The following is a 24,872-nucleotide window of genomic DNA, read 5'->3' as shown; positions in this document are numbered from 1 at the left end:
CGCAGAGTACTAACCACTATACGATCACTGCGAGCTACTTGGGCTACTGAGGCCCATGATATATGTGACTTTTATAGTGCAAATCAGGTGACACTGTCTGTCATGAGAGTCTTATATGTAGTGTATGTGTTTTGAGGCAGATGCTGCACATTTCGCCTCTTTGACTGGGATGTTCACAAACCAACACAGACTGCCCTCCAGTCCTACTCTGCTAGGACCGCTCCCTCCTTTTTACACCTCAAGCGTTATGTTATTCAAACATTGGAAGAGTAGTATCAAACCTCTTGGTAAGCCATGAAGAACTGGACATGACGTTTCGTATGTGGTGTGATGCACATGACAATACTCCGTAGGAGTCTCCCAGGACAGACACAATATTTCAGAATAGGCCTCCAGAACCTCACGTGAAGTCTCCCTAAGAGAACACAATATCACTGATGTGGCCTCCAAAACTTGGCACAGTACTATGGATACAGCATTTTTAGCTCCACGCAGCACACAGTGTCATTTTCCAAGCTCTCACAATCCATCAGACTCTGCTGCCCTTGCGTTGCCTGTTCTTGAGGCACTGAAGCTTGAACCTCTTCTGCCTCTTCAGTAACAGTGTCAGTAATGCAATGGTACTCAGGTGCTGCCTGTGCTGCACCTGTTGTCTGAAGCTTGCATTACTGCTGCCTAGGTTGTACTTTGAAGCGAGCGAAGCTTAAAAACATCTTTTCACTTCACAAAACCAATCTGATTGGCTTTGAAAATTAAAGATACTGGTGGCTGGTGGTACATTACAATGGCAGGTAAAAACCCGAAACATCTTTAGGTTTTAAGGAGGAGCATTGTGTACATGAGGATAATTATAATAGGAGAAATTGTGTTTGCAGACAATGAGTCTTTAATCTATCAAAAAGTCTTGTATGAGGTTGTGTAAAAACAAGGCACTGCTGAGATTCGAACTCAGGATCTCCTGTTTACTAGACAGGCGCTTTAACCAACTAAGCCACAGCGCCTATTTCCACTCAATTGGAACCATTGTACCTTTTGTGTCGGTATCACTGTGAGGCACTCCATACTTTTCTGTCTCAAAATTTGTATCCAGCTACTACCGACAAGAAAATGGAGAAAGAAAAACCTGAACATGGTATGGAAAAATTACAAAGAGGGTCACGAGAAACGTATATCATTAGGTGTACATATCTGTATTCATTTTGCAATATTTGCACGGGTGGACGAGTGTGCTATACATACGTTAAACTAAACGAGAGTGTAACGATGTTAAAGATCACTAATACATAGCAGACAATTTAATGATGCCTACATAACCCATGTGCTCTTTCCTTCAACTCTCGTCACCTCTGGACACCCCAACGAGAAGCAGAGAAATCGTCACTTTTGGAGAGAAAGTGTCACCTTTAGTTGATGCGTCCCAGCTTCAAACAGGGCTTCAAAAAGTGCACTTTGAGAGACCCAAGGAGCGGGCTGGTCGTCCAGCCATAGGAGAGGGAGGCTGGGGGCTGTTAGACCACAGTGCCCTTTACATGGTACTAGCAACACTCACCCTTGCACAAACATCAGCCATCAGAGCCCAGTTAATGACCAGAATAAACAAACAACCTATATGTTGTTTTTAAACGTCTTGTACTGTAATGCATGACTTTTCTATTTTAATTGTGAAAAATACTGGCCGGTACTGGGATCGAACACGCGACCTAGGCGTTATTAGCACTACGCTCTAACCAACTGAGCTAACCGGCCAAGTTATCATAAGGAAAAGGTATTCTTACACAAGGAAATGTTTTTGCATTCCTCAAAAACGATTTCTGCACAATTACACGGGCTACAACATGCAAGAGTACATTAAAAGTAAGCATTGCATGTATTAAAACACTCTGTCCCTGCTTCCCCACAGCTGTGGCATCATAATGAAATGACTTCTCATGATTAAAGCTGGCAATTTCACAAATCAAAGAAAACAAAGTGTTTGGGACAGGTGTTATTTAAAAAATAATAATACTCTGTATATTGCAAATAAAAAATATCACCCAACTGCCATGACATTGCCACCCGCAATGCTGTGACTCGGATTCGAACCGAGGTTGCTGCGGCCACAACGCAGAGTACTAACCACTATACGATCACGGCGAGCTACTTGGGCTACTCAGGCCCATGATGTATGTGACTTTTATAGTGCAAATCAGGTGACACTGTCAGTCATGAGAGTCTTATATGTAGTGTATGTGTTTTGAGGCAGATGCTGCAGATTTCACCTCTTTGACTGGGATGTTCACAAACCAACACAGACTGCCCTCCTGTCCTACTCTGCAAGGACCGCTCCCTCCTTTTTACACCTCAAGCGTTATGTTATTCAAACATTGGAAGAGTAGTATCAAACCTCTTGGTAAGCCATGAAGAACTGGACATGATGTTTCGTATGTGGTGTGATGCACATGACAATACTCCGTAGGAGTCTCCCAGGACAGACACAATATTTCAGAATAGGCCTCCAGAACCTCACGTGAAGTCTCCCTAAGAGAATGGAAAGGGGGGGGCCCTCGGCCCCCCCGCACGCATGGCGGCGCGGCGACCGTCTCCCCCCCATTCTCCTTTGTTGTCTCTCGGTGGTGGGGGCGGGCCCTGGGGGGCGCGACCCACCACCGATTGGCCGGCGGGCTCCCTGACCCGAATACCAGGTAAAAGGTCCGGGTCAGGTGGGGCGGGCTATAGGAGGGGCGGACCGGGGGGGGGCGTGCCCCCCCCGCCTGGCCCCTGGAGAATAAAGAGGTGGGGAGCGCCCAGGAGACCCCCTTGTCCCTGGACGCTCTCCCACAGCACCGTGTGCCCCGCGCTCGGGGCTTCTTTGTTTACTCTTCGTTTCTTCCCTCTGCAGGTCGTCGCGGCGGATGCTGGAGTCCGGTGGTGATAGGCGACGCGGCAAGAACAGGACCACGATGTCAGGGGGAGAGCCCAGAGGAGGCCAGGAGCGGTTTGGCGTTTTCGAGGCGAAGCTACACCGGCACAGATCTCGAGTGGGGGCAGGTCGTGGGCTCAGGCAAGCAAGGTGAGCCATTGGCCGTTCTGCCCCGAGGGGCCGCTCCAGAAGGGTTTGCTGTGCGCTAGATCTGGGGTCGTCTGGGGGGTGGCACACAAGCCGGAGTTCAGAAGGACTACATGGGTTCGAGTCCCGGGTGGTAGCTGCCTTTGTAATGTGTGTATTCGTCGAGCGACTCCCTTAAGAACGCCTGGAGTTTGGGCTACAATTTTGAAAATTACAGCTGATATGTATTACCTTTTTCGTATCACGGGCATGATACAATGACCTTTCTTGTATGTCATAGAAGCAATGCAACACAGGTTCGACAAAGTAATGTTTCACCCTTTTAAATTCTGCCCTGGGAGGACGAAACCCTGAATTGAGTTGGATTAAAAACTTCAATTCCTGCGCCCTTTGACTCGCTTATACCGTGTTGGCCCTTACACTCACCATCACTTACTTCCTGATTCTACTGGAATGTTCCTATTTTACACTAGCCTCTGTTATATTTGCATATTTCCCAGTGTGCTCATGTTCTTCCCTAAATGGTTAAAAGAACCCGTATTTAATGCTTGTATGTGGGTTGACCTCTACCAGGGTTCGCACTCACTTCCGCCTGTTACATCACGTAATCCCCCTCTTTGTGCTTGTTTGCCTCACTAGGGTAAAACACGGATACGTCTCTCCTCGTTTCTATTTGAGGGCCCCTGTAAAGGGATTTTCCAGGCTTGCTCGTGGCAAAAGAATTGTTTAATCTGGGGATCTCTTTTACTCGCCCTCAGAACTACAGAGAAGAACAGTTTGCAGCTTGTTTGTAAACTTAATAGTAGAAAGTTGCAACGTCAATGATTAGCACACGCGTGTTTTTCTTTCCCGCTTCCTGGTTCTGTTTTCTGAGGGAGTAGATAAGTACAGTGTTCAAATAAAGATGCATGAGAGATGCTGGGGCCGCTGGGGCCGGTTTGCTTCGTCCATCTCAAGTTTACCATCATGATTTACTTATTCAAAGTAAAGGATAAGATCAGACTAGAAAGGCCATGTTGATGAATCATTAGCCAGACGACAGGCTTTGCTATTGACAGAAAGAAAATTAAATTTCTTTGATGCATTAGGTGGTCGTTGTTTGCCATTGCCGTTGCCATTGCTACTACGCTGCATTCTGATATTTCACCGGTAACGGTAATAACAGATAAGTATTCTAGCTCTGCCAACCGGTCCCCATTTTGCTTCACAAATAGTTTTTGCTTTATTAGCGTGCCAGCTTATCTGAATGTTGGCACGGCCGCTTGTGTTTATTTTGATAGCAGCGCGAGAACCCCCCCCTTGCGTCCCGCCACTGACCCACGTGCGTCCGTCCTCTGACCCACGTGGTTGGTACCTCCAGAACAGGCCTAGTGAATGAGCGTATGACACGATTGCCAGCTTGGCGTAACACACTGCCAAAGGATATACAAAAGTGACGCTTCCTAATTTTTAAAATGTCACACGCGCTCCATCGTCCATTGGCTTTTGTGAACTGTTTCAATTCAAAAGCGAAATGTATCTCACTAGAAACACAATACAAGGGAACGTATTTCACAAGCGCTTTAGTTTAAATGGGTGTTTGCTTGTCTAATGCCGTAAATGGCTATTCACTCCCATCACTCCATTGGAGTGACAGCTGCAAGTGTCTGAGGGGTGAAGATCCCTTCTGGGAGTAAGGCATCTGTCCTCGCCTCTCGAAGCCAAATAGTGTCACCCTGTGCCTTCCTGCTCCTGGGCAAGTGTCATTAGCATGGGTAGAAAGAGTAGAATACGTTGGCAGAAGTTTCTTTCCCTGAAGGTGGATGCACTCTGCGGCTTGTTTTTGTGCTTTAGTTAAATGGAAAATATGAAAGGCGGGTTCCCATACCGCTGACCTCGGTGAACTTTTACTTCTACAGTCTGCTTGCTACCAGAGAAATTAGCATGTCAATTTCACTTAAATTCTGTATGGTTTCATAATTTTGGGTAGAGAAAACGCAGCCAATAGCCGACGCGGTATGCGTTTTACAGCGTAAGCAATCCCGATAAACTGAGGAGCGAGGAATTCATTACGGTTTTCCCCCAGACAGAAGCATATAATGTTATTAATAAAGAGTAAAGTTTACACGCAATTTTATTATTATTGAGCATAAAACGCTCTATATTACAATCCGGGGTGAAATTACCAGCTAATGAGCCTAGGAAGATCCTAGGTGCCTAGGAAGATCAGGAAGAAATATGCACTGCGAGAGACTGAAGCACATGTAAATGCCCTTCGTTTAAGATAAAGCTGTTAAACAGCGTAAAGTAATTTTTAAACACACACCAGAATGTCCCAGATCACAGAGCATTGTTATGTCCTTCGTAGTAAATTGAGGCAGGGTTTGTTGTTACCAAATTGTGTGACATTTTAAGGTGGAGGGGATGTGTTCTGCTATTGTTTGTGTGGCAGTGTTTGTACTTCATTATTGCAAAATACTGCGCTGGGCTATAACTGTTGGGTTGGATTCAGTTTTGACTATTTCGTGATGTTGTGCCCTGTTAAAATTTTAATTTTCTTGTTATATTACTTTGTGTATATTATTGTGTTATATTGTTTACATTAAGGTTATTGGGGGGCATGCTGCTGCCTTTCTAAGCCAAAATTAGACTTGTACCTTAAAGTTTCTTTCACCAGTAACCAGTTCAACGCAAATGTGGTAAAGTAACACTTCTCCAGCTCTTCAAGCATTTAAGAGTCCAGTCAGCCCAAAACTGTGGCACTTACTCTATCTTAAATTAGCACTGGCAGTATTCACTGTATTCAATGTGACCCGGTGAACACAAAGTCACTGATGCCCATCAACTGGATCGCATCCACGTGCTGGGGGGGACTCATCAATATGGAGCTTGGGCGTTTTAAAATGCTCGGGTTGTACTTGGGTAGAATTCACAAGGCAGACGCAGCCCCCTGATGGGACGGGTCCCCACCATGGGTTGTGAGTTACCCAGAAGATGCTCTGTCGGCACTCAAGACCTCAGGTCATTCAGTTGATGAGTTCAGTTTTTGGAAAACTCATTGTCTATATCAGAGCTAACGCTACATGGGTGACATTAAATTCCACCTGGAGAATAGCATGGATGTTGACTTTCCTGGGCTGCTTTATTGATGTCCTCTAAGCACTTGCAATACTTTATCCAAGCCATGGTTGCTGCTTATTTCTCTTACGCAAGGAACAGCCATTGACATAAGTCAAATTTGGACACTCTAGAACGACTATCATTGGTATCTGCTAGGTGATAGTTAGAACAATCAGGGAACCATTCACGAATAGGGTATACCACCTTCTCTTGGGGTCATCCTGGGGATTAACGACATCTAGGGGTAGGGCTTGACGAGACTGAGAAAGCCAGTTTCCCAGGTCCCACTTTCCTTTGCAAGCCAAAGCAGAAAGCCAAACAATGGACTTATTTCATTGGGGAGGTAATCACCACATGAGGTGCTGTCCACTATTCCAGGGGGGAAATTGCACCAGTCCAAACATTGCACTTGTCCAAACGACCTTTCATGGATGATAGGTTAAAGTCAACACCATTAGTAAGCTATCCTAGGGTTAGCTGTATTGCGTGCAGCCTTCAGGCTAAGTCTTGAAGGAATATAGAGCAGCTTGTTTTACCAGTCTTTAATCTCATGAATGAGTAAATGAAGAAAGAACAGGTGTATAACAACAAATATATGTATTTGTTCTAAACACACCCCTTTAGTTCCTTTCCAAGGCTACAAGCAAGAAATTACGGTCAGTAAACTTATTTAACACACAAGTAAATTGGCACAATATACGTTGAGCCTATGATGAGATTTGAGGCGAATAATTACAGTGTGAAAACTTATATGGCACACAGAAATCTAGCACCGTATACGTTGAGCTCTAGGGGTGTACCAAAGCCATATATTAAAAATATGGTGGGGGAACCACGAATGGCATAGAGAAAGGGCCTAGAGCCTGTAGAAAGACTACTCGGGGTCCTGATAATGTTACACACCCTGATGTCACACCTAAAAGGTGCCCAAGAGCATAGTTGCGGCATCACATAGTTCTGGGGATGCATGTGATCATGTCCGGTTGGCTGGGATGATATTTCCCAGAAGCCAAAGTGGCGAGCGGAAAAGGTCCTTGGGCCAGCGTATGGCCTGGCGGAGTTAGGGCTGTGCTAATTCTTTTAGCTAAAGACTGTGATGCTGCACTGTTAAGTAGACTGTCTTGTTTCTTACACATAGAGCCTAGGCATAAAGACGTGGGTAGAAAACCAGGATTAAGAGGCGATGTTCTCGCCTGCAGCACAACTTTCTTGTGTAACAATGGTTGTGAAAATAGGAAGCCAATTTTACAGCCTAACAGGGTTAGGGCGGCGCTGATCCTATGCTTAACGACATAGATGCTGCACTAGCAAACAGACAAACTGAGGCTATGCTTAACATTTACTGTCGACGTGTTATGGGTAGTAATCTGGCACTAAGATTATCGAAAACTTAGCGACTGATGGTAATGTAAGTCTAACGCGTGTACAACAGTTATTGCCGGAAACACTAATGGTGTGTCTCTATCTTTCCAATTTATGTATGACCGGGTCCATGGTGGATACCTGGAGTGGTGCTCCACATCACAACAGCTGCAGCTGGTGGACGGCACAAGGGATGCTTACGTCAGTCACGGCTGGGTCCATGGCGGATATCTGAGGAGTGCTCCACACCGCAACATCAGCAGCGGGTGGACGTCAAAAAGGAAGCATACGTCGAGGAAGAGGACACCAAGGGCCCAAGTATTGCGGGCAGGTGTAAGTGCTACCCATCCCCTAAGGTGGAGGTGGGAATTTGTCACCCAGGTTTTCTTGGTCTTTTCCTGGTTCTTGCAGTTTCTCAAACCTGCCACGCAGGGGAGGAACTCATCACCAGAAGTTGAGGAGCTACAATGTGCCAGCACAAGCAACAGGCTGGACGCAGGACAGGGAAGAGTTGGTTTGAGGGTCTGTGCCATGGTCAGTTCGGGAACTTCTTTCAGGGACTTTTAGCTCAGCAGCCCGACCCCCTGTCAGTGGTGATACTTCACCTAGGGGGGACTGAATTGGCCAAACTGGGGAGGCGAATACTCATTGATGGGTTCATCTCCACTGTGGGTGGGTCTTCAGGACTTGCCCGGGTGGCACAGTAGTAGGGTCTCAACTTATCCCGTGGTGGCAAGGACCCGGTCAGGGCGTTGAATCACTCGATAAAGAGGATCAACGCACAGTGGGACAAATTATTTCAAGCCCCCCTCGGTTCCAGATGATCCAACATGGGTGTATTTGTCCTACCTGGTGAGGGGAGTCCATTTGACGGGGGAAGGAAGGGGCCTGTGGTCTGTTGATGTCAGGGCCTGGTGGGAAGGTTTTGGCTAAAGTGAGAACTTTCTAGGGTAGGTCTAGGCAGGGGGAGGCCAGATCGTCGGTTAACAATGCTGGCCTGTGGCGGTAAGGTCATTATCGGTGAGCACATAATTGAGGTCTGAGGGGGCGGGCATCATCCTAAGGAGGTTCCCGCCCAGGGGGAGGGCCTGCGGGCCACTCCCAGAACTCCAGGGGCAAGGTAATGGATGCTGCAAAGCAAAGGAGCGCGGGTAGGAGTAGTTCACGCTTTCCTTAGGCTGGTAGCCACCCCGCGCACGTGGACTCATGACGCCACCGGCGCAGAGTAAGGGCCCTCCTTTAGTGGGTAAATGGAGTTCAGGGCGTAGACCGGGCAATTCCCGGGGTAACACTGCGCATGCGCACGTCTCTAGGGGAGGCGCAGCTTGTAGGACCTGACACCGGTAGTGACCTTGCCATATGGCCAGAAATGTACAAAAATCAAGATGAGGATGTTAGTCTCGGTTAGGAAACAACATGTATTAGAGTTTTGTTAAGGTCAGGCTCTCAAACTTGTTGACAATAATTTTGTACCTAATGTCCTGCTGATTTTTGTATAAATTGTTGATCATGCAATTAAAACCTTTTTTAATTTCATATCTTAATAAATACGGCCGGGCGATTAGCGCCCGCCTTCCAAAGAGTAAAGAAGTCTCGTGTCCACGTTTCTGGGTGTTGGGTGCCGGTTTGGGGGGGAGGCGGCAGCTAGTCGCTGACCATGTGAAAAGGGGGGGCCCTCGGCCCCCCCGCACGCATGGCGGCGCGGCGACCGTCTCCCCCCCATTCTCCTTTGTTGTCTCTCGGTGGTGGGGGCGGGCCCTGGGGGTCGCGACCCACCACCGATTGGCCGGCGGCCTCCCTGACCCGGATACCAGGTAAAAGGTCCGGGTCAAGGGGGGCGGGCTATAGGAGGGGCGGGCCGGGGGGGGCGTGCCCCCCCCGCCTGGCCCCTGGAGAATAAAGAGGTGGGGAGCGCCCAGGAGACCCCCTTGTCCCTGGACGCTCTCCCACAGCACCGTGTGCCCCGCGCTCGGGGCTTCTTTGTTTTCCCACCCACCATCCCTTAGAACAAAGTTTTGTGGCATTCATTATGTCCGGTTTAATGGTAAGTTTGCGAAGGTACTGTCCACATGTATTACATGGTAATAGTAATGGATCTGTCTGTATATTTTGATGATGATGTATGTTTAGGAATTTTTTCCCCTTTTTTCGCGAATTATGTGTAAAGTACTTTTTCTTGGATGCCAAGTGTCTTTAGGCCTTTTTTCCCTTTGTAGCTGTAAGGTAATGCTGTTATTTATTAGCCAGTGTAGCTGTCCTTTAGAATTTTTTCCATAGGTCGTCGTATTTATTAGGTATGGGGCATGCGGTAAGGTCATTATCGGTGAGCACATATTTGAGGTCTGAGGGGGCGGGCATCATCCTATGGAGGTTCCCGCCCAGGGGGAGGGGCCTGCTGGCGACTCCCAGAACTCCAGGGGCAAGGTAATGGATGCTGCAAAGCAAAGGAGCGCGGGTAGGAGTAGTTCACGCTTTCCTTAGGCTGGTAGCCACCCCGCGCGCGTGGACTCATGACGCCACCGGCGCAGAGTAAGGGCCCTCCTTTAGTGGGTAAATGGAGTTCAGGGCGTAGACCGGGCAATTCCCGGGGTAACACTGCGCATGCGCACGTCTCTAGGGGAGGCGCAGCTTGTAGGACCTGACACCGGTAGTGACCTTGCCATATGGCCAGAAATGTACAAAAATCAAGATGAGGATGTTAGTCTCGGTTAGGAAACAACATGTATTAGAGTTTTGTTAAGGTCAGGCTCTCAAACTTGTTGACAATAATTTTGTACCTAATGTCCTGCTGATTTTTGTATAAATTGTTGATCATGCAATTAAAACCTTTTTTAATTTCATATCTTAATAAATACGGCCGGGCGATTAGCGCCCGCCTTCCAAAGAGTAAAGAAGTCTCGTGTCCACGTTTCTGGGTGTTGGGTGCCGGTTTGGGGGGGAGGCGGCAGCTAGTCGCTGACCATGCACAATATCACTGATGTGGCCTCCAAAACTTGGCGCAGTACTATGGATACAGCATTTTTAGCTCCACGCAGCACACAGTGTCATTTTCCAAGCTCTCACAATCCATCAGACTCTGCTGCCCTTGCGTTGCCTGTTCTTGAGGCACTGAAGCTTGAACCTCTTCTGCCTCTTCAGTAACAGTGTCAGTAATGCAATGGTACTCAGGTGCTGCCTGTGCTGCACCTGTTGTTTGAAGCTTGCATTACTGCTGCCTAGGTTGTACTTTGTAGCGAGCGAAGCTTAAAAACATCTTTTCACGTCACAAAACCAAACTGATTGGCTTTGAAAATTAAAGATACTGGTGGCTGGTGGTACATTACAATGGCAAGTAAAAACCCGAAACATCTTTAGGTTTTAAGGAGGAGCATTGTGTACATGAGGATAATTATAATAGGAGAAATTGTGTTTGCAGACAATGAGTCTTTAATCAAACAAAAAGTCTTGTATGAGGTTGTGTAAAAACAAGGCACTGCTGAGATTCGAACTCAGGATCTCCTGTTTACTAGACAGGCGCTTTAACCAACTAAACCACAGCGCCTATTTCCACTCACTTGGAACCATTGTACCTTCTGTGTTGGTATCACTGTGAGGCACTCCATACTTTTCTGTCTCTAAATTTTTATCCAGCTACTACCGACAAGAAAATGGAGAAAGAAAAACCTGAACATGGTATGGAAAAATTACAAAGAGGGTCACGACAAACGTATATCATTAGGTGTACATATCTGTATTCATTTTGCAATATTTACACGGGTGGACGAGTGTGCTATACATACGTTAAACTAAACAAGAGTGTAACGATGTTAGAGATCACTAATACATAGCAGACAATTTAATGATGCCTACATAACCCTTGTGCTCTTTCCTTCACCACTCGTCACCTCTGGACACCCCAACGAGAAGCCGAGAAATCGTCACTTTTGGAGAGAAAGTGTCACCTTTAGTTGATGCGTCCCAGCTTCAAACAGGGCTTCAAAAAGTGCACTTTGAGAGACCCAAGGAGCGGGCTGGTCGTCCAGCCATAGGAGAGGGAGGCTGGGGGCTGTTAGACCACAGTGCCCTTAACATGGTACTAGCAACACTCACCCTTGAACAAACATCAGCCATCAGAGCCCAGTTAATGACCAGAATAAACAAACAACCTATACGTTGTTTTTAAACGTCTTGTACTGTAATGCATGACTTTTCTATTTTAATTGTGAAAAATACTGGCCGGTACAGGGATCGAACCCGCGACCTTGGCGTTATTAGCACCAAGTTCTAACCAACTGAGCTAACCGGCCAAGTCAGTCACACAGAAAAGGTATTATTACACAAGGAAATGTTTTTGCATTCCTCAACAACGATTTTTGCGCAATTACACGGGCTACAACATGCAAGAGTACATTAAAAGTAAGCATTGCATGTATTAAAACATCCTGTCCCTTCTGCCCCACAGCTGTGGCATCATAATGAAATGACTTCTCATGATTAAAGCTGGCAATTTCACAAATCAAAGAAAACAAAGTGTTTGGGACAGGTGTTATTTAAAAAATAATAATACTCTGTATATTGCAAATAAAAAATATCACCCAACTGCCATGACATTGCCACCCACGATGCTGTGACTCGGATTCGAACCGAGGTTGCTGCGGCCACAACGCAGAGTACTAACCACTATACGATCACAGCGAGCTACTTGGGCTACTCAGGCCCATGATGTATGTGACCTTTATAGTGCAAATCAGGTGACACTGTCAGTCATGAGAGTCTTATATGTAGTGTATGTGTTTTGAGGCAGATGCTGCACATTTCACCTCTTTGACTGGGATGTTCACAAACCAACACAGACTGCCCTCCAGTCCTACTCTGCTAGGACCGCTCCCTCCTTTTTACACCTCAAGCGTTATGTTATTCAAACATTGGAAAAGTAGTATCAAACCTCTTGGTAAGCCATGAAGAACTGGACATGACGTTTCGTATGTGGTGTGATGCACATGACAATACTCCGTAGGAGTCTCCCAGGACAGACACAATATTTCAGAATAGGCCTCCAGAACCTCACGTGAAGTCTCCCTAAGAGAACACAATATCACTGATGTGGCCTCCAAAACTTGGCACAGTACTATGGATACAGCATTTTTAGCTCCACGCAGCACACAGTGTCATTTTCCAAGCTCTCACAATCCATCAGACTCTGCTGCCCTTGCGTTGCCTGTTCTTGAGGCACTGAAGCTTGAACCTCTTCTGCCTCTTCAGTAACAGTGTCAGTAATGCAATGGTACTCAGGTGCTGCCTGTGCTGCACCTGTTGTTTGAAGCTTGCATTACTGCTGCCTAGGTTGTACTTTGAAGCGAGCGAAGCTTAAAAACATCTTTTCACGTCACAAAACCAAACTGATTGGCTTTGAAAATTAAAGATACTGGTGGCTGGTGGTACATTACAATGGCAGGTAAAAAACCCGAAACATCTTTAGGTTTTAAGGAGGAGCATTGTGTACATGAGGATAATTATAATAGGAGAAATTGTGTTTGCAGACAATGAGTCTTTAATCAAACAAAAAGTCTTGTATGAGGTTGTGTAAAAACAAGGCACTGCTGAGATTCGAACTCAGGATCTCCTGTTTACTAGACAGGCGCTTTAACCAACTAAGCCACAGCGCCTATTTCCACTCACTTGGAACCATTGTACCTTCTGTGTCGGTATCACTGTGAGGCACTCCATACTTTTCTGTCTCTAAATTTTCATCCAGCTACTACCGACAAGAAAATGGAGAAAGAAAAACCTGAACATGGTATGGAAAAATTACAAAGAGGGTCACGACAAACGTATATCATTAGGTGTACATATCTGTATTCATTTTGCAATATTTACACGGGTGGACGAGTGTGCTATACATACGTTAAACTGAACAAGAGTGTAACGATGTTAAAGATCACTAATACATAGCAGACAATTTAATGATGCCTACATAACCCATGTGCTCTTTCCTTCACCTCTCGTCACCTCTGGACACCCCAACGAGAAGCCGAGAAATCGTCACTTTTGGAGAGAAAGTGTCACCTTTAGTTGATGCGTCCCAGCTTTAAACAGGGCTTCAAAAAGTGCACTTTGAGAGACCCAAGGAGCGGGCTGGTCGTCCAGCCTTAGGAGAGGGAGGCTGGGGGCTGTTAGACCACAGTGCCCTTTACATGGTACTAGCAACACTCACCCTTGAACAAACATCAGCCATCAGAGCCCAGTTAATGACCAGAATAAACAAACAACCTATACGTTGTTTTTAAACGTCTTGTACTGTAATGCATGACTTTTCTATTTTAATTGTGAAAAATACTGGCCAGTACGGGGATCGAACCCGCGACCTTGGCGTTATTAGCACCATGCTCTAACCAACTGAGCTAACCGGCCAAGTCAGTCACACAGACAAGGTATTATTACACAAGGAAATGTTTTTGCATTCCTCAACAACGATTTTTGCGCAATTACACGGGCTACAACATGCAAGAGTACATTAAAAGTAAGCATTGCATGTATTAAAACACTCTGTCCCTTCTGCCCCACAGCTGTGGCATCATAATGAAATGACTTCTCATGATTAAAGCTGGCAATTTCACAAATCAAAGAAAACAAAGTGTTTGGGACAGGTGTTATTTATTTATTTTTTTTCTTTTTTTTATCAATCCTCATATTGCGAAAAATCTATGTATATGGAAAATTTGGTTTCTACCTCTGGAGCTTTTTTTTTTTGTACCGTCACTGCCCATTTCTCACTTGCCAAGTGAGTTTCCTTTCCCTTGTTTTTCTCAGAGGAGACCCCTTGCCATTACATATCCACAAGTCTGTAAGCGAGGGAAGAGGGAGCTAGCCACCTTGACTACTCTTATGAGTATCATACTCATATTCCAGACTGTGTATTCGCTTAATCATAGGACAGAATGTTATATCCTTCTTATGGATTTAAGTGTTTTTCCATAATTTCCCAATAATTAAACCTTTTACTGCTATAACCCCTTCTGTCTAGTTTGTTTATTTTTATAACGGAGTTCATCCATTCCCCATGTGAGGGGGGTGTTGGTCCAATCCACTTAATGCATATTTCTCTTCTCGCTATTACCATTAAGACAAAAAGTAACTTAGTTTCCATTACCGTTAGCCCTATTTGATCTGTTATATTACCAATCCCAAAAAGAATAAGAATTTCACTTACTTTTAGATGTTTTCTGAATATCAAATTTAGCGTCTTACCAACTTCTTCCCAAAATGTTCTTATTGTTGGGCAACTCCAGAACATGTGAATGTCATCTGCCCTTTCTTCCCCGCACTTAGGGCATTTCTTAATTCCTGCATTCTTAAATTTTGAGATTTTTTTCGGGGTCCAATAAGCTCTGTGCAGGGTATACAAGTGGTTTCTTTTCAGTCTCACAGATTTTAATGTTGACCAGCATTTTTCTACTGACTCTTTCCATAAGTTTTCTAATTCGTCCGTTTCCAAATCTTTCCCCCACGTTTGTTCTGCTATTTGGTAGCTTTCCTCTTCTTCTGTTAAAAATGTCCAGTACCATTTTGCTACCTCCTTTTTTATGGGTAAGGTTTTTGTCATTTCTTTTTCCAGGGTCTTGCTATCTTTATCCTGTGATGGTATTGTTCTTGCCCAACTATTTAATTGATAGTATTTAAATTTTGATATTGTTCCATTAGTGATTTTATTTATTTCTTCCCAAGAGATCAATGATGAGCCATTTAGTAATTGACCCCAGTAGTTGATGTTGTTTTGTCTTAAGGGAATTGCCATAACATCTTTCAGACAGTTCGGGGTTCCTGGGGAATTCCATATTGGTGCCAATGCACTGTAGTAGGGAATTTTTAGGGTCAATCTAATTTGTGTCCAGAGTTTTAGTGCTTCTTTAAGGACCTTTAATTTAATTTTTTTTAAGTATTTTTGATGTCCAAATTTGAAAAGATAATGATCCTCTGCTTCTGTAGTTATTTGCAAATATTCTGGATAGTGTTGGTGTATTCCCAGAAGGTTCCTTATGTTTTTAAATTGGAATGCTCTACAGTATTCCATTAGGTCCGGACTTGCAATTCCTCCTTTCTCTTTTTTTCTCCTTAGCTTCCTCCAAGATATTCTGGTTCCCTTAGATGCCCATATGAAACTTGATAATTCTCCCTGTAATTTTCTTAGTTCAACTTTTTTGAATTGCAATGGAATATTGTTATACAAAAAGGTAAATTTTGGGAGGATGTTCATTTTTATGATGTTTGACTTCCCTCTGAAACTTAAGGGCAGGTTAGACCATACTTTAAGTAATTTCCTTACGTCTCGGGCTACTCTGTTTAGATTGTTTTGTGCTATTTTATCTATATTTTGATTTATCAAAATGCCCAAGTATCTTATCTCTTTTTTTATGTTAGGACTATGAAAATGGGTATTCCATGTCATTATTTCTGTTTTAGTATGGTTTACTAAATAACCTGAAACTTGACCAAAATTAGAAATGGTTTTTTCTATAGCTGGTTTGGATTTCTCATATTCCTCTGTAAATAGCATGAGATCATCTGCGTATAATGCTAATTTTTTCTCCCAACCATGATATTTAAAGGGGATTATATCTTTACAGTTTCTAAGTTTATTAGCTAGAGGTTCTATATACAAGTTAAAAAGTAAAGGAGAAAGGGGACACCCTTGTCTCGTACCTCTAGCAATTTTTATGTTGTTTGTGAGATTACCATTTACTAAGATTCTGGATCTAGGGTTTTTATATATTTCACCTATTGCATGAAGAAAGGGTTCCCCTAGATTATTTTTGGCCATTATACTATTTAGGAAAGCCCAATTCACTCTATCGAATGCTTTGGCAGCATCGACCGTTAGTATTGTAAGAGGAATGTTTTTTGATATAGCCAGATCTATGGTACTTATGAGTTCATGTGTCAGTTCATGTAATTGTCTTCCCTTTGTAAAGCCTTTCTGATCTGTGTGTATGAGGTGGGGTATGATCTTTCCTAATCTTGTTGACATGATTTTAGTAAAAATTTTATAATCTGCATTGAGCAGAGATATCGGCCGGTATGATTCGCATTTTTTGGGGTCTTTTCCTGGCTTTAATATTATTGTTATTATTGCATCATTCCACGTATCTGGCAATGTTTCATTTTGTGTTAGTATTACATTTGTTAGTTCTGTTATTTGTGGGACTAGTGTGTCTATTAACGTCTGATATAATTCATTTGGCAGTGCATCAGGTCCCGCTGCTTTCCCTTTTTTCAGTGATTTTATTATATCTTTAACCTCATTAGGTGTGATTTCTTCATTCAGCTCCCTTTTCTCCTCCTCCAATAATTTCAATATGGGCAAATCTTTTAGGTATTTTTCTATTTGGTCTTTAGATGGATTTATATCTTCAGTGTATAACTCTGAGAAGAAAGTCTCGAACTCTTTTCTGATTTCATCTTCTTCTGTAGTTTGTCTTGATTGATCTTGTTTACTTATGATGTTTATTTTGTTTCTTACAAAATCAGTCTTTAATTTCCATGCAAGCCATTTCCCGCATCCTTCTCCGAATTCGTGCTTAGCCAACTTGCTTGCTTCCCATTTAACTTTCATTCTTTCCTCAAGGATATCACTTAAACATTCTTTTTGTTTCTGTCTCTCTTTCTGCAGATTTTCCTTCCTTGTTGGATCCCTTTCTGTGTGTATTTGTGTATCCAAGATGTTTACACCTTTTTCGATATCCAGTAGTTCTTGTTTTAATTTCTTAGTTCTGTAAGCTCCCAAACTAAGTAGCTTACCCCTAATTACTGCCTTATACGTGTCCCAAGCTATTTGTTTAGATGTTCCTGTTTTATTATTCTCAAAAAAATATTCTGTTTCTTCCTTAAGAGCTTGTACTATTTCTTGATCTAAAAACATGGCTCTTTCCACTGTGAATCTTTTCTGTGTGCGTATTATTTTAGTTTTTAGTGTTAATTGTATAGCTGAATGGTCTGATAGGTGGGCTGGAATGTGAGTTAGGTTTGTTACATTTGTTAGTAGATTCCTGTCTACTAGAAAAAAATCTATTCTAGACCTGTGTCCTAGCCTTTTGTTATGAAATGTAAACGGTTGGCCTTTATCCCCTTTTTCTTTCCATATGTCTATTAAATCTAGATCCCTCTTATATATGCTTATCCACTCCCTCATTTTCGGTAAATTAGGTGAGTTAAAATTTTTTCCTGGGGGAGACCTATCGTTTTTGGGATCTGGAATAAGATTAAAGTCTCCTCCTAGGATTACCGGGGTATTGGCTGTTAAAAGTTGTGTATACAAGTTCTGTAAGGGTTCTGGGTCATCGAGATTGGGGCCATAATATCCTACTATTGTATATGCCGTATTTCCTAGTTTTATTTTTGCTACTGCCCATCTTCCCTTCCTATCAACTTCTGAAGATTCTATACTTGCCTTTAAGGATTTTTTCAGAATGATTATTACCCCTTTAATGTTGCAACTTTGATTTGTACATATATAAGCATCTACCCATCCTCTATTTTTCATTGCCTGATCCCACTCTTCTTTCAATAAGTGTGTTTCCTGAAGTATGATAATTTCACTTTCAGATGTTTTGAGATATTCCAAGATTTTATTTCTTCTACTTTTGGTTCTCATACCATTAACATTCCAACATAATATTTTAATGGTTCTACTAGTGTCTCCAATTTTCTTTGGTCTTTTTTCTCCCGGTAAGTTTCGGTAGCATTCTGCTTTTATTACATTTTTGTTTTTCCATTTTCTTTTCCAATATCGAGGATTTATTTTTTAATTTTTTTTCCCTATTTTGCTCCCCACCCTTTTTTTGATTTTTGTTTTTTGTACCTTTCTGTTTTAGTGATTTGTTCTTACCCTCCCCGGGGAAGCCTCCTTTTTCTTCTTTCTTAGGGGCTTTCATTTACCCCCTTTCCGCTCCTCTTCTTGGACCTGGGAAATATATTCAGGAATCTAGCGTTTTAGGCGCTTATTTTTTATCTATTTACATTTGTTTTCATTTACAGTCTATTTGCGGACAATTTTCAAATCGTGGAATTTTCCATTTGAGCAGTGTCTTTCATTAGACAGATCAGATTTTTCGCCTCTTCAGGATCTCTGATGTTCTTCATTTTATTTCGCCACATAATTCTTAAAGAGGGAGGAAACTTCATTTGTACCGTGGCCCCTAAAGATTGTAGCTCTGGCATGAGCTTCCCTAGTTCCCATTGTCTGTCTTGAGACGCTTTGGACATATCTGATCTTATTCGAAAAGCCCACGAGTCTTTATTGAAAGTTCCCTTTTTCAGGGCTTCGCCCAAGATTCTCTCCTTTAACGTGTACGTCTTGAAATTTATAAGAATTTTTCTGGGGTTCTTTCTTTCTTTGGGCTTTCCATAAGGGTCTCTATGAACTCTTTGTATGTCTTCATCTAAAGATTCTGCTTCACACCACGGGAAATGTTCCACAAGTAGTTCCACAATAAATTTCTTAATATCACTACCCTCTTTATTTTCTGGAACATTCAAAATTCTTATGTTATTTTTTCTAGCCTGATTTTCAAGAGATTCCATTTTTTCGTTTATGGATTTCCCCTCCTGTCTCAGCGTGTAGATTTCCTTTCTGTTACATTCCACCCTACTGTTCAATTTAGACACTTCTCCTTCTATAGCTGTTACTCTCTCCCCTAGTGCGTTTAGTTTACAATCCAATTTTTCACATACTTCTTGAATTTTGTCTTGTTTCGCCTCGGATATGGCGAATTTGTCCCTCATTTCATTCCATATTTTCTCAAGAATATCATTGGTCTGACTCCTAGGACTTTTAGGACTCGTTGGTCCTTCCTTCTCGATTACTTGTTGCTCTACTACCTCATTGCTACTAAATAGAGTTTCTTCTAAATCTCCATTTTCTTGTGTTGTAACTGAAGTAGCCTTGGTTGTTGGTGCACCTCCTTCAGCCATTTCTTGCTGTTCGGTCTGAGGTCTGGTTGTATCAATTTTTTTGATTTCTACTCCAGCTTTAGTTACCAGGTTTAAGGGGAGATTTGAGTTCAGAATTTTGCTTTGTGGGTTGATGAGAGGCTCCTTTTGTGAGACGTGATTTTCTTCTTCTTCCTGTAATGAACTTTTTTTTTCGAATTTATCCAGTGCTGGTACGGATACATTTATATCCTCAGCCTCTTTTATTTTTTGTACCTGAACTTTAAAAAAAGTTCTTAAGGAGGGAGTAATTTTTATTTTTTGACTTGTATCAGCTTTATCTCCGGGTAGTTTTAAGAGCTTTTTTGTACGCTCTAGAGATGGTTTTTTTGTCTTCCTTCTTTTAACTTCCCTGGGGGTGATATTTTTAGGATATTGTTCTTGTTTAAGGAAGTTTCTGTTCCTAAGGCAATAGTTTGAAGCCACAGCCACTTCACTTTTCTCCTCTTTATCCTTCAAAATGTCTGATTTCTTTGTATCATCCCTCTTTTGGGGAATTCGTGTTTTGGTTTCTATTTCTTTTTCATTACTCAGATCTTTCCCTCTAAGTTTACCCTCCTCCTCCTGTACCTTTTTATTCATGTGAGTCTTAAAGCTGAACACAGCTTTTTTTTTGGTGTTTTATGGCTATGCTGATATTTAATTTCACTTTTTCCTGCGTCTCTCTTGTCTCTCTTGTCTCTCCTGTCTCTCCTGTCTCCTCAGTCTCCTCAGTCTGACTTAGATTTTTAGTCTGACTGTTTATTTCATTTGCCCACACGTTTTTCCAAACATTTTCTTGGGTCTCAATACCACATGAAACCACTCTCTGCACTCTCTGCTCCCCCTCGTTACAGCCGTTACCTGTACTGCTGCTGATGCTGTCTCTACCGCTGATACCCCGGAACAGGAAGCCCAGCCTTCCACACGCCCTCCTGTGCGCCGCTTTCGCCTTCACTGCTTCAGCCCAGACGCCGACGAGGCTCACGTTGTATTCCGGGACGTTTCTCTTTACCCCTGCTGAAGACACAGCATTTCCAACGGGCTCCGCCACCAACTCTTCCCGAAACAGGTAACTGACCATTGAACCAATCTCGTGAAACAAAACGCTGAGGTTGCAAGCTAAAAACCACGAAATTAAGAGTCTCTGTCCGTGATATTGTTGGTTTTTTTTCTGCTTGTATTCCGTATTCCGTATTCCGTCTTCTTATGGCACTTCTCTCCGCATTCCTCCGTATTGGTTACTCCGCTTTTAGAAATATTTACTCAATTTCATGATTCATATACGCCGCTCCAACTATGACGACGATTACGCCTTGTAATCTGTGTCCCAGGTCTTTTGTGAGGAGCGCTCCGACTGAGCGTCTCACTCAGCCGCCATCTTCCCCCTCCATCCTGGCATCAGGTGTTATTTAAAAAATAATAATACTCTGTATATTGCAAATAAAAAATATCACCCAACTGCCATGACATTGCCACCCGCAATGCCGTGACTCAGATTCGAACCGAGGTTGCTGTGGCCACAACGCAGAGTACTAACCACTATAAGATCATGGCGAGCTACTTGGGCTACTCATGCCCATGACGTATGTGACTTTTATAGTGCAAATCAGGTGACACTGTCAGTCATGAGAGTCTTATATGTAGTGTATGTGTTTTGAGGCAGATGCTGCACATTTCACCTCTTTGACTGGGATGTTCACAAACCAACACAGACTGCCCTGCAGTCCTACTCTGCTAGGACCGCTCCCTCCTTTTTACACCTCAAGCGTTATGTTATTCAAACACTGGAAGAGTAGTATCAAACCTCTTGGTAAGCCATGAAGAACTAGACATGACGTTTCGTATGTGGTGTGATGCACATGACAATACTCCGTAGGAGTCTCCCAGGACAGACACAATATTTCAGAATAGGCCTCCAGAACCTCACGTGAAGTCTCCCTAAGAGAACACAATATCACTGATGTGGCCTCCAAAACTTGGCACAGTACTATGGATACAGCATTTTTAGCTCCACGCTGCACACAGTGTCATTTTCCAAGCTCTCACAATCCATCAGACTCTGCTGCCCTTGCGTTGCCTGTTCTTGAGGCACTGAAGCTTGAACCTCTTCTGCCTCTTCAGTAACAGTGTCAGTAATGCAATGGTACTCAGGTGCTGCCTGTGCTGCACCTGTTGTTTGAAGCTTGCATTACTGCTGCCTAGGTTGTACTTTGAAGCGAGCGAAGCTTAAAAACATCTTTTCACGTCACAAAACCAAACTGATTGGCTTTGAAAATTAAAGATACTGGTGGCTGGTGGTAAATTACAATGGCAGGTAAAAACCCGAAACATCTTTAGGTTTTAAGGAGGAGCATTGTGTACATGAGGATAATTATAATAGGAGAAATTGTGTTTGCAGACAATGAGTCTTTAATCAAACAAAAAGTCTTGTATGAGGTTGTGTAAAAACAAGGCACTGCTGAGATTCGAACTCAGGATCTCCTATTTACTAGACAGGCGCTTTAACCAACTAAGCCACAGCGCCTGTGTCCACTCATTTAGAACCATTGTACCTTCTGTGTCAGTATCACTGTGAGGCACTCCATACTTTTCTGTCTCTAAATTTTCATCCAGCTACTACCGACAAGAAAATGGAGAAAGAAAAACCTGAACATGGTATGGAAAAATTACAAAGAGGGTCACGACAAACGTATATCATTAGGTGTACATATCTGTATTCATTTTGCAATATTTACACGGGTGGACGAGTGTGCTATACATACGTTAAACTGAACAAGAGTGTAACGATGTTAAAGATCACTAATACATAGCAGACAATTTAATGATGCCTACATAACCCATGTGCTCTTTCCTTCACCTCTCGTCACCTCTGGACACCCCAACGAGAAGCCGAGAAATCATCACTTTTGGAGAGAAAGTGTCACCTTTAGTTGATGCGTCCCAGCTTCAAACAGGGCTTTAAAAAATGCACTTTGAGAGACCCAAGGAGCGGGCTGGTCGTCCAGCCATAGGAGAGGGAGGCTGGGGGCTGTTAGACCACAGTGCCCTTTACATGGTACTAGCAACACTCACCCTTGCACAAACATCAGCCATCAGAACCCAGTTAATGACCAGAATAAACAAACAACCTATACGTTGTTTTTAAAGTCTTGTACTGTGATGCATGACTACTCTCTTTTAATTGTGAAAAAAACTGGCCGGTGCGGGGATCGAACCCGCGACCTTGGCGTTATTAGCACCACGCTCTAACCAACTGAGCTAACTGGCCAAGTCATTCTTACAGAAAAGGTATCATTACACAAGGAAATGTTTTTGCATTCCTCAAAAACGATTTCTGCACAATTACACGGGCTACAACATGCAAGAGTACATTAAAAGTAAGCATTGCATGTATTAAAACACTCTGTCCCTGCTGCCCCACAGCTGTGGCATCATAATGAAATGACTTCTCATGATTAAAGCTGGCAATTTCACAAATCAAAGAAAACAAAGTGATTGGGACAGGTGTTATTTAAAAAATAATAATACTCTGTATATTGCAAATAAAAAATATCACCCAACTGCCATGACATTGCCACCCGCAATGCCGTGACTCGGATTCGAACCGAGGTTGCTATGGCCACAACGCAGAGTACTAACCACTATACGATCACGGCGAGCTACTTGGGCTACTCAGGCCCGTGATGTATGTGACTTTTATAGTGCAAATCAGGTGACACTGTCAGTCATGAGAGTCTTATATGTAGTATATGTGTTTTGAGGCAGATGCTGCACATTTCACCTCTTTGACTGGGATGTTCACAAACCAACACAGACTGCCCTCCAGTCCTACTCTGCAAGGACCGCTCCCTCCTTTTTACACCTCAAGCGTTATGGTATTCAAACATTGGAAGAGTAGTATCAAACCTCTTGGTAAGCCATGAAGAACTGGACATGATGTTTCGTGTGTGGTGTGATGTATATGACAATACTCCGTAGGAGTCTCCCAGGACAGACACAATATTTCAGAATAGGCCTCCAGAACCTCACGTGAAGTCTCCCTAAGAGAACACAATATCACTGATGTGGCCTCCAAAACTTGCCGCAGTACTATGGATACAGCATTTTTAGCCCCACGCAGCACACAGTGTCATTTTCCAAGCTCTCACAATCCATCAGACTCTGCTGCCCTTGCGTTGCCTGTTCTTGAGGCACTGAAGCTTGAACCTCTTCTGCCTCTTCAGTAACAGTGTCAGTAATGCAATGGTACTCAGGTGCTGCCTGTGCTGCACCTGTTGTTTGAAGCTTGCATTACTGCTGCCTAGGTTGTACTTTGAAGTGAGCGAAGCTTAAAAACATCTTTTCACGTCACAAAACCAAACTGATTGGCTTTGAAAATTAAAGATACTGGTGGCTGGTGGTACATTACAATGGCAGGTAAAAACCCAAAACATCTTTAGGTTTTAAGGAGGAGCATTGTATACATGAGGATAATTATAATAGGAGAAATTGTGTTTGCAGACAATGAGTCTTTAATCTAACAAAAAGTCTTGTATGAGGTTGTGTAAAAATAAGGCACTGCTGATATTCAAACTCAGGATGTCCTGTTTACAAGACAGGCGCTTTAGCAAACTAAGCCACAGCGCCTATTTCCACTCACATAGAACCATTGTACCTTCAGTGTCGGTATCACTGTGAGGCACTCCATACTTTTCTGTCTCTAAATTTTTATCCAGCTACTACCGACAAGAAAATGGAGAAAGAAAAACCTGAACATGGTATGGAAAAATTAACAAAGAGGGCACGTCAAACGTATATCATTAGGTGTACATATCTGTATTCATTTTGCAATATTTGCACGGGTGGACGAGTGTGCTATACATACGTTAAACTGAACGAGAGTGTAACGATGTTAAAGATCACTAATACATAGCAGACAATTTAATGATGCCTACATAACCCATGTGCTCTTTCCTTCACCTCTCGTCACCTCTGGGCACCCCAACGAGAAGCCGAGAAATCGTCACTTTTGGAGAGAAAGTGTCACCTTTAGTTGATGCGTCCCAGCTTCAAACAGGGCTTCAAAAAGTGCACTTTGAGAGACCCAAGGAGCGGGCTGGTCGTCCAGCCATAGGAGAGTGAGGCTGGGGGCTGTTAGACCACAGTGCCCTTTACATGGTACTAGCAACACTCACCCTTGCACAAACATCAGCCATCAGAGCCCAGTTAATGACCAGAATAAACAAACAACCTATACGTTGTTTTTAAACGTCTTGTACTGTAATGCATGACTTTTCTATTTTAATTGTGAAAAATACTGGCCAGTATGGGGCTCGAACCCGCGACCTTGGCGTTATTAGCACCACGCTCTAACCAACTGAGCTAACCGGCCAAGTCATTCTTACAGAAAAGGTATTATTACACAAGAAAATGTTTTTGC

At 43.2% G+C, this 24,872-nt stretch overlaps 8 non-coding genes across 8 annotated transcripts; all 8 read right to left on the bottom strand.

Annotated features, from left to right (window-relative positions):
• Positions 1-927: 927 nt before the first annotated feature.
• Positions 928-1,001, bottom strand: TRNAT-AGU (transfer RNA threonine (anticodon AGU)). Its single transcript has one exon. It is a non-coding gene; the product is annotated as a tRNA-Thr (tRNA).
• A 9,973-nt stretch (positions 1,002-10,974) lies between these two features.
• TRNAT-AGU (transfer RNA threonine (anticodon AGU)) lies at positions 10,975-11,048 on the bottom strand. The gene has a single exon. It is a non-coding gene; the product is annotated as a tRNA-Thr (tRNA).
• A 1,061-nt stretch (positions 11,049-12,109) lies between these two features.
• On the bottom strand, positions 12,110-12,181 carry TRNAH-GUG (transfer RNA histidin (anticodon GUG)). The gene has a single exon. It is a non-coding gene; the product is annotated as a tRNA-His (tRNA).
• An 897-nt stretch (positions 12,182-13,078) lies between these two features.
• TRNAT-AGU (transfer RNA threonine (anticodon AGU)) lies at positions 13,079-13,152 on the bottom strand. The gene has a single exon. It is a non-coding gene; the product is annotated as a tRNA-Thr (tRNA).
• A 671-nt stretch (positions 13,153-13,823) lies between these two features.
• TRNAI-AAU (transfer RNA isoleucine (anticodon AAU)) lies at positions 13,824-13,897 on the bottom strand. The gene has a single exon. It is a non-coding gene; the product is annotated as a tRNA-Ile (tRNA).
• An 8,006-nt stretch (positions 13,898-21,903) lies between these two features.
• On the bottom strand, positions 21,904-21,977 carry TRNAT-AGU (transfer RNA threonine (anticodon AGU)). Its single transcript has one exon. It is a non-coding gene; the product is annotated as a tRNA-Thr (tRNA).
• Positions 21,978-22,647: 670 nt separating this feature from the next.
• On the bottom strand, positions 22,648-22,721 carry TRNAI-AAU (transfer RNA isoleucine (anticodon AAU)). Its single transcript has one exon. It is a non-coding gene; the product is annotated as a tRNA-Ile (tRNA).
• A 2,029-nt stretch (positions 22,722-24,750) lies between these two features.
• TRNAI-AAU (transfer RNA isoleucine (anticodon AAU)) lies at positions 24,751-24,824 on the bottom strand. The gene has a single exon. It is a non-coding gene; the product is annotated as a tRNA-Ile (tRNA).
• Positions 24,825-24,872: the final 48 nt, after the last annotated feature.

Source organism: Lissotriton helveticus, chromosome 12, assembly GCF_964261635.1.
Source record: "Lissotriton helveticus chromosome 12, aLisHel1.1, whole genome shotgun sequence".
In the NCBI taxonomy this organism is placed as follows: Eukaryota; Metazoa; Chordata; class Amphibia; order Caudata; family Salamandridae; genus Lissotriton; species Lissotriton helveticus.
The sequence above is the reverse complement of the archived record's forward strand: the minus strand, read 5'-3'. Positions and strand labels throughout refer to the sequence as shown.